Below are 7,953 nucleotides of genomic sequence, written 5' to 3'. Positions count from 1 at the left end.
AATATTCGGATAGTTCACGTACATATGAATCTATATCATCATAGCTAATTACCTGCATATGACTTCTCAGATACATATCTCTATATTGGACTCCATCGTCGGGGTCTTCTCTGACTAAACGCACATGCACGTCCACGTACACTTTAAAAGAAGGAGGTCTAACCTGCTGGCAGCCTTGGAATACAGACTCTACTGCCTCGCGAAGACGGTCAGTGTTGTTGTTGAAATATGATGCAATGTCGCCGTTGTCTGCTGGTGGTAGTCACGTCCATCGTTGTTAAAGCCCCGTTGAAATGTTGACATATTTCACCGGGTGTTGGTGAGGGTGTTGTTGCTGGCCGACCCGGGTTATAACCGCTGGGCCTTGACTGTGGAGAACTGTTTGGTTGAGAGGATCCCTCATGACGGACTTGCTTTTTCCTGCAGGTGTCTGAAGAAAGGTAAAATAATATTAGAGGGACCAGTGAAATTACATTTTTTTCCTTAGAAGAGGTGATCTTCATATAACTATCAATTTACAACATGGTCTGAGATATATATATATATATATATATATATATATATATATATATATATATATATATATATATATATATATATATATATATATATATATATATGTGTGTGTGTGTGTGTGTGTGTGTGTGTGTGTGTGTGTGTGTGAGCAATATAAAAAAAAGTAGAAACTTACCGTTTGTTCCTGTATTCGCTCGTTTTCTTTTTCGTCCACTACCGATCGCTGAAGAGGAGGGACATTGGCTGAGCCTACCAGACCCACCTTCTTCGGAGATGGCCCTTAAAGAATATGAAACACATAAATGAAATTTTTTGAGCCTCCCTACCCCTCATATATTTTACTGTGTCACTTAAAATACAATATGGGAACGTATCTCATGTAAAACACATTTTAACAGTATTGCATTCCATAAGATAATAGGTTTTGGCCTACCTTTGGTTTTGACTGGTTTTATATGTCATTCAGCAGGTCTTTACACAAATATCTGAACCCATTAATATTGACCGAGCTGTGTGTGTGTGCGTGTGTGTGTGTGTGCCATAGCGGACCAGTAAACAAACCACACGGAGCTCTGCCACTTCTCACGGGATTTTCCAGTTGCCGTTGACACTTGCCAGACGCTAAACCATGCACAACGCCGTATAACCAACGTAAGATAGCCCTGGCAAGATTGTCTGGAGTAGTGGTTTGGGGACATAGAAGATATAAACTAAGAAAATATTCGAGGCCTGGTCTACACCCCCTATCGCCGAAGCAAGAGCGGCTCGCGCATGCACAGTAGAGCCCTCGTCTCCATGGTAACGGGATCAAGAAGCCATACTTACTACATTGGTTGCCGACTACTTTACTCCAAGCAAACTTTGACCTATATATACACATATTATACGCCAGTGAGAACAATTCCTTCAATCAACTACCATGTCAGGAAAAACTATTTTTGACCTCAAAAAACTACAAAGACACCAGTTTAACAGGGTAACGAAAGAGGAACTCATCGACGCAATATTATCAGCAGACGATGATGGAGGAACGTGGATGGCGAAACAGGATGAGAAGCTGAATAAAATATTGGAAGAATTAACTGACAGACGATGTAGGATGGTGGAAACTGACAATGAGAATAAAGCAAGAATTAAGGATATGGCAGAAACAATCGAGAGACAATCTGCAATCATCAAGCGACATCAACTATTTATGGAGCAAGTTGATCGGCAGAAGCGAGAGACGAATCTAGTACTGTTTGGAGTGGCGGACGAGCATACGGCACTAGATGGAGCAACAACAGAAGAAGCAAAGATTCAGAGGGTGATGAGTGTTGTGGAAGCTGGCCCGGAGATGGTGGTCCGGTCACACAAGCGACTGGGCCAACATGTACCGGGAAGTAATAGACCACGCCCCCTACTCGTCAAGGTCGACTCCAAATCCGTACACGACACGATATTAGAAAAAACGGTGAGCCTGAAGAATATGAATGAACCGTACAAGAGAATATACATCAAGAAAGACTCTCATCCTGAAGCACGAAAAGAGTGGAAAAGGTTGAAAGACACAGAAGAGAAGAGAAAGCCGTCAAACGCTAGTTGTAATATCCGTCTCGACTACAGGGAGAGAGTATTGTACAGGGACGGGGTAGCGGTTGACAGGTGGAGGCCACATCCTTTTTAAAAAGACCACAGGAAAATATAAATATTATATCATGGAACATTAACTCGATCAAGACAAAAATAGAAAAAGATCATGTTGAGTCTATATTAAATAATTATGATATCATGTTTGAATGAGATAGACAAACTTGCCCATTTTCTTTCCAGGTTACGTTTCGTATGTCAGCTGTGATAAAGAAAATTATAATAGAGGTGGAACGTGTGTATTTGTAAAAAATAATTTAAATAGTTACGTATTTGATGTTGATAAGGATACGACCGATCAAGTATGGTCCAAACTTAAGTGTGTACCAGAAGTTTTGTTTGGACCATGTTATATACCCCCATCAGACTCAGAATATTTTAACTATGCACATTTAAGTAAGATTCAAATGTAACAATGGATGCTTTATAATCGGTGACATGAACTATCGGCTAGGACTATCTGTTAAGGACCTCCCCGGAGCCTTAGGTTATCGGGCATACTCCTGCCCTGTTGTCTCTGACCCTGTACTCACACCTAACGATAATGCTACTGCTATATTGGGTGTGTGTATAGAAGAGAAGTTGCTTGTCGATAATAACCTCAAAATGAGTAATGCACACTTTATGAGCAGAAGGACATTCAAGAGGGGCGGGAAGTGGATATCTGAGTTAGATACATGCGTTGTGTCTGAGAAGTTGGTTAAGTATGTAAAGCATTTTTATGTCATAGATAGGGAATGTTTGCCCTCGGACCATGCACCAATAATCGTCTCATTGCAGCCCCCTTCCCCTTGTCGGGACACACTGGCAGCCCGAGCAGGTAACTTGGGTGGGCACAGCGCTGAGTACACCCCGGCAGTGACAGGTGCCGTCTCGCGTGTAAAGCCATTATTACATTTTAGAAATATTGATCGTGATGTATTTTTGTTAAAACTTACCGAAATAGACATACAAACACAAGCACATGATGACATGAACCAAGTAGCATCGAACTTAGCCGAGGTGCTGTATGGGTGTGCTTCCAGCAGCCGCCGTCGAGACAACAGCGCGGCATTTGTACATAGTGGACGCGCGTGGCAAATGGGAAAGAATGCTGGAGGATAAAGACCGTGAAAAACTATGGCAGGCAATTAACTGGCGTGGCGAATTAACGGAATATGATAATAGTAATGACTCTAAACCCAGTGATGACACATTCAAAACCTACTTTGAAGAAATATTCAATCCGCCAAATACTGAATATTTGGATGTGGACGAACTATTCACGCATGTTACCATTCCCGTGGTACACGAACCGATCAGGCCAATAGAGATAGAAACCCAAATAAAAAGTTTAAAGTCTAACAAAGCTAGTGGCCCGGATGGCTTACCACCAGCTTTGCTTAAGTGGCTACCTGCTAGATGGATTATGGTCATTGCTACTTTATTTAATTCACTGTTTATGACTGGTTCATACCCTACTGGTTGGATGAATGCAAAAACGTTCCCAATTTCCAAACGTGAATCTAAGTTAGAACCTAGTAATTATAGACCTATAAATGTGATTAACAGCCTGGCCAAGGTGTACGACATGGTGTTGTGTGCTCGACTCAGTCAGTGGTTCGTGAAGTACCGCGAGCAGGCAGGCAGCCAGGCGGGGCGGGGTTGCACAGAACATTTACTCACACTCAGATTGTTGATGGATGTTGCGAGAAGAAAGAAGTTTAAATTATTTGTAACATTTGTTGATTTTAGCCGTGCATATGACTGTGTACCAAGGATAAATTTATTTACATGTCTAAAACAGCTGGGGTGTGGAGCGACAATACTGTTAGCTTTAGCCGCTTTGTATAAGTATACAAGTAGTGTTATAGGAACTGCTTTAATTGCTACTACTGTCGGTGTTCGACGGCTTTCTCTCATGGCTACATGTGTTAGTTATGATGGACGACACAGTACTGCTGTCTACAACCAAAGAAGGAATGATAAAAAAAATAAGTATTTTATATAGCTTTTGTAGATCGTATGGCATGGTAATTAACAGTAATAAGACAAAGTTTATGGTTGTGAATGGTAACAATGAAGATAGAAAGGCAATATTATGTTGATAGCAAAATAGATTACTGTGATAACTACATTTTTTTTTTTTTACAGCAAAGGAGACAGCTCAAGGGCACAAAAAAGTAAACATTAATAAAAAAAAGCCCGCTACTCGCTGCTCCTAAAAAGAATCCAAAGAGGTGGCCGAAAGATAGGTCAGTTTCGGGAGGAGAGGTGTCCTGATACCCTCCTCTTGAAAGAGTTCAAGTCGTAGGCAGGAGGAAATACAGATGAAGGAAGATTGTTCCAGAGTTTACCAGCGTGAGGGATGAAAGAGTGAAGATGCTGGTTAACTCTTGCATAAGGGGTTTGGACAGTATAGGGATGAGCATGAGTAGAAAGTCGAGTGCAGCGGGGCCGCGGGAGGGGGGGAGGCATGCAGTTAGCAAGTTCAGAAGAGCAGTCAGCGTGGAAATATCGATAGAAGATAGAAAGAGAAGCAACATTGCGGCGGAATTTAAGAGGTAGAAGACTATCAGTATGAGGAGGAGAGCTGATGAGACGAAGAGCCTTTGCCTCCACTCTGTCCAGAAGAGCTGTGAGTGGAGCCCCCCCACACATGAGATGCATACTCCATACGAGGGCGGACAAGGCCCCTGTATATGGACAGCAACTGTGCAGGGGAGAAGAACTGGCGGAGACGGTACAGAACGCCCAGCCTCGAGGAAGCTGATTTAGTAAGAGATGAGATATGAAGTTTCCAGTTGAGATTTTGAGTTAAGGATAGACCGAGGATGTTTAGTGTTGAGGAAGGTGATAGCTGGGTGTTGTCAAAGAATAGGGTATAGTTGTTTGGAAGATTGTGTCGAGTGGATAGGTGGAGAAACTGTGTTTTTGAGGCGTTGAAGGACACCAGGTTCTTCTTGCCCCAATCGGAAATAATAGTAAGGTCTGAGGCTAAGCGTTCTGCAGCCTCCAGCCTTGAGTCGTTAAGTTCCTGAAGGGTGGGTCTTCTATTAAAAGAAGTTGAATAATGCAGAGTGGAATCATCGGCGTAGGAATGGATAGGACAGTTCGTTTTGGAAAGAAGATCATCAATGAACAACAGAAATAGAGTGGGAGATAGGACAGAACCCTGTGGGACACCACTGTTAATAGATTTAGGGGAAGAACAGTGACCGTCTACCACGGCAGAAATAGAACGGTCAGAAAGGAAACTGGAGATAAAGGTACAGAGAGAAGGATAGAAACCGTAGGAGGGAAGTTTAGAAAGCAAAGATGTGTGCCAGACCCTATCAAAAGCTTTTGATATGTCCAGCGCAATAGCAAAAGTTTCACCGAAACGGCTAAGAGAGGATGACCAAGAGTCAGTTAAGAAGGCTAGGAGATCACCAGTAGAACGCCCCTTGCGGAACCCATACTGGCGATCAGATAGAAGGTCAGAAGTGGAAAGGTGCTTTTGAATCTTCCGGTTAAGGATTGATTCAAAAGCTTTAGATAGACAAGAAAGTAAAGCAATAGGACGGTAGTTTGAGGGATTGGAGCGGTCACCCTTCTTAGGTACAGGCTGTATGAAGGCATACTTCCAGCAAGAAGGAAAGGTAGATGTTGACAGGCAGAGGCGAAAGAGTTTGACCAGGCAGGGTGACAGCACGGAGGCACAGTTTTTAAGGACAATAGGAGGCACTCCATCAGGTACATATTTAGGAAGTCCTATCACTGATGATGGATCACCCTCAACAGCTGTAAATCTTCATGCCAACAAGAAGATGTGTCATGTTTTAAAGTTCATATAATTTGTAAATAGGAATAACGATATACCATTCTCTATTAAGAAAAAAGTGTTCGATGCAGCTGTTACAACTTCAGTGCTTTATGGATGTGAATCGTGGCTCAACTGTGATATAAAACCCATAGAAAAACAATATAAATGGTGCATAAAGCAATTATTGGGTGTAAGGAAGACAACTAACAATGACATATGCATGGTGGAATTAGGACTGCCTTCACTTAAAGCCCTAATTAAAGCCAAACAGAGAAAATTTTTCCATAAGATGTGGCCAGAAAGAAACACTATGGATGACGACCCGTTGATGCACGCAGTGAGGCTGGTGATGAGTTACAACGACCAAGTGTCTAGGTACATCACTGACCTCACTTTTAACAATGTTGATGATGTAGAAGAAGCCAAACAGAATATGAGATTAAATATTATTAACTCTGGTTCTAATAGGTTAAATTTTTACGAGAAAATAGATCTAAATCTAGTTGTGCATGAAATATACAAAAACAATCAATAGGTTAATGATAAGGAACGTATTTCATGGACAAGACTGCGATTAAATGCACACTCCTTGGCGGTGGAGAAAAGTCGTTGGAACCTGCGGGGGCGGGGCCGCCTCCCCTTGGAGGAGAGGCTGTGCCCCTGCGGCCTGGTGTAGACGGAAACACACGTTATTGAGAGTCGTCCCTTGTCCCTGCACCTTAAAAATATGTACAATATTACAACTGTCGAGGAGTTATTGCTTGGTAGAACAGACTATAGTAATGTGTGTGCTGTTATTCATAAAATACTGGCCTTGTACTAGAATGCATGCTTATTATCGCTTGACAAACGTGCTGTATTTGATTTTAGGCAGAGCAATTCCTGGGTTATGGAAAAGAACAATTATTATTATTATTATTATTATTATTATTATTATTATTATTATTATTATTATTATTATTATTATTATTATTTTGTGTGTGTGATGTTTTGCTAGTTCATCTTTTAGGTTTTTGTGAGTCTTAGTAGCATTATAATAATTATCAGATGTATTGAATGTAAGAATTTACAAATTTCTAGTTTTATGGAAGTTCATTGTTTTAGTATATGCTGTTCATTTTTATATGTGACGTTTAGTTGTGCATATTTTACTTTTTGGGATTTTTTTTTTTTTTTTTAGTGGTTTTATTTCCTTTACCAGATGTACTAAATTTTATAGGGATTCATGTTTTAGTATTTCAATTTAATGTTATATATAGATGTTTGTTGGTTCGTCTTTTCGTTAATGGGAGTTTTAGTGAGTTTAAATAACACACATTTCAAGTGTTTTAAGTAACATTACTAAGTTTTATTTACTTTATACAATATGCATCTTTGTGTTTATTTGCTTTAAATAAGGTTACTAAATAGATGTATAGTTCAAAAGAGTCAGTTATTGTAATATGGACCAAAATTTCTTTTTAACTTCTGTATTTTATATATATTTTTTTTCTGTGGTCAATAAACTATCTGAATCTGAATCTGAATCTGTGCGTGTGTGTGTGTGTGTGCGCGCGCGCGCGTGTGTGTGTGTGTGTGTGTGTGGGTGTGGGTGTGGGTGGGTGGGGGGGGGGGGGAGAGGGAAGGAGGGAAGAAGAGAGAATAAGGAAAGATGGAGGAAACGACAAAAGGGAAGGAGGCATTTCCTAGATTTTAATCTGCTGACCGTCCTCTGACCGCCCTACCCCCCGGTCCAGCTACCTGTGTGTATGTATGTGTACGAAAGGGAAGGAGGAGGTAAAATGCATAGCTGGGCGTTATCGCGATAATTTATCGCGACACTTTATCGCTGATAACAAAATCGGGTTATCGGCCATCCGCTACTTATTTAAATATATATCGGTATCTTCATTACTTTTGAAACCAAACCAGCGATAATCGCTACTTTTTTCCGCCTTTCAGAAAAGAGAAAAAAAATGTCTCCCTACTGTGCATGCGTGGCCCAGTGTTGTATGAAAACACTTCGGGGTATGAAATATCTTCGG

The 7,953-nt window shown here is 41.0% G+C and overlaps 1 pseudogene; it reads right to left on the bottom strand.

The window, feature by feature from the left end:
* Positions 1–262: 262 nt before the first annotated feature.
* Positions 263–7,953, bottom strand: part of LOC126996805 (inhibitor of nuclear factor kappa-B kinase subunit epsilon-like) — a 46,816-nt pseudogene continuing 39,125 nt past the window's right edge.

Source organism: Eriocheir sinensis, chromosome 11, assembly GCF_024679095.1.
Source record: "Eriocheir sinensis breed Jianghai 21 chromosome 11, ASM2467909v1, whole genome shotgun sequence".
Lineage (NCBI taxonomy): Eukaryota > Metazoa > Arthropoda > Malacostraca > Decapoda > Varunidae > Eriocheir > Eriocheir sinensis.
The sequence above is the reverse complement of the archived record's forward strand: the minus strand, read 5'-3'. Positions and strand labels throughout refer to the sequence as shown.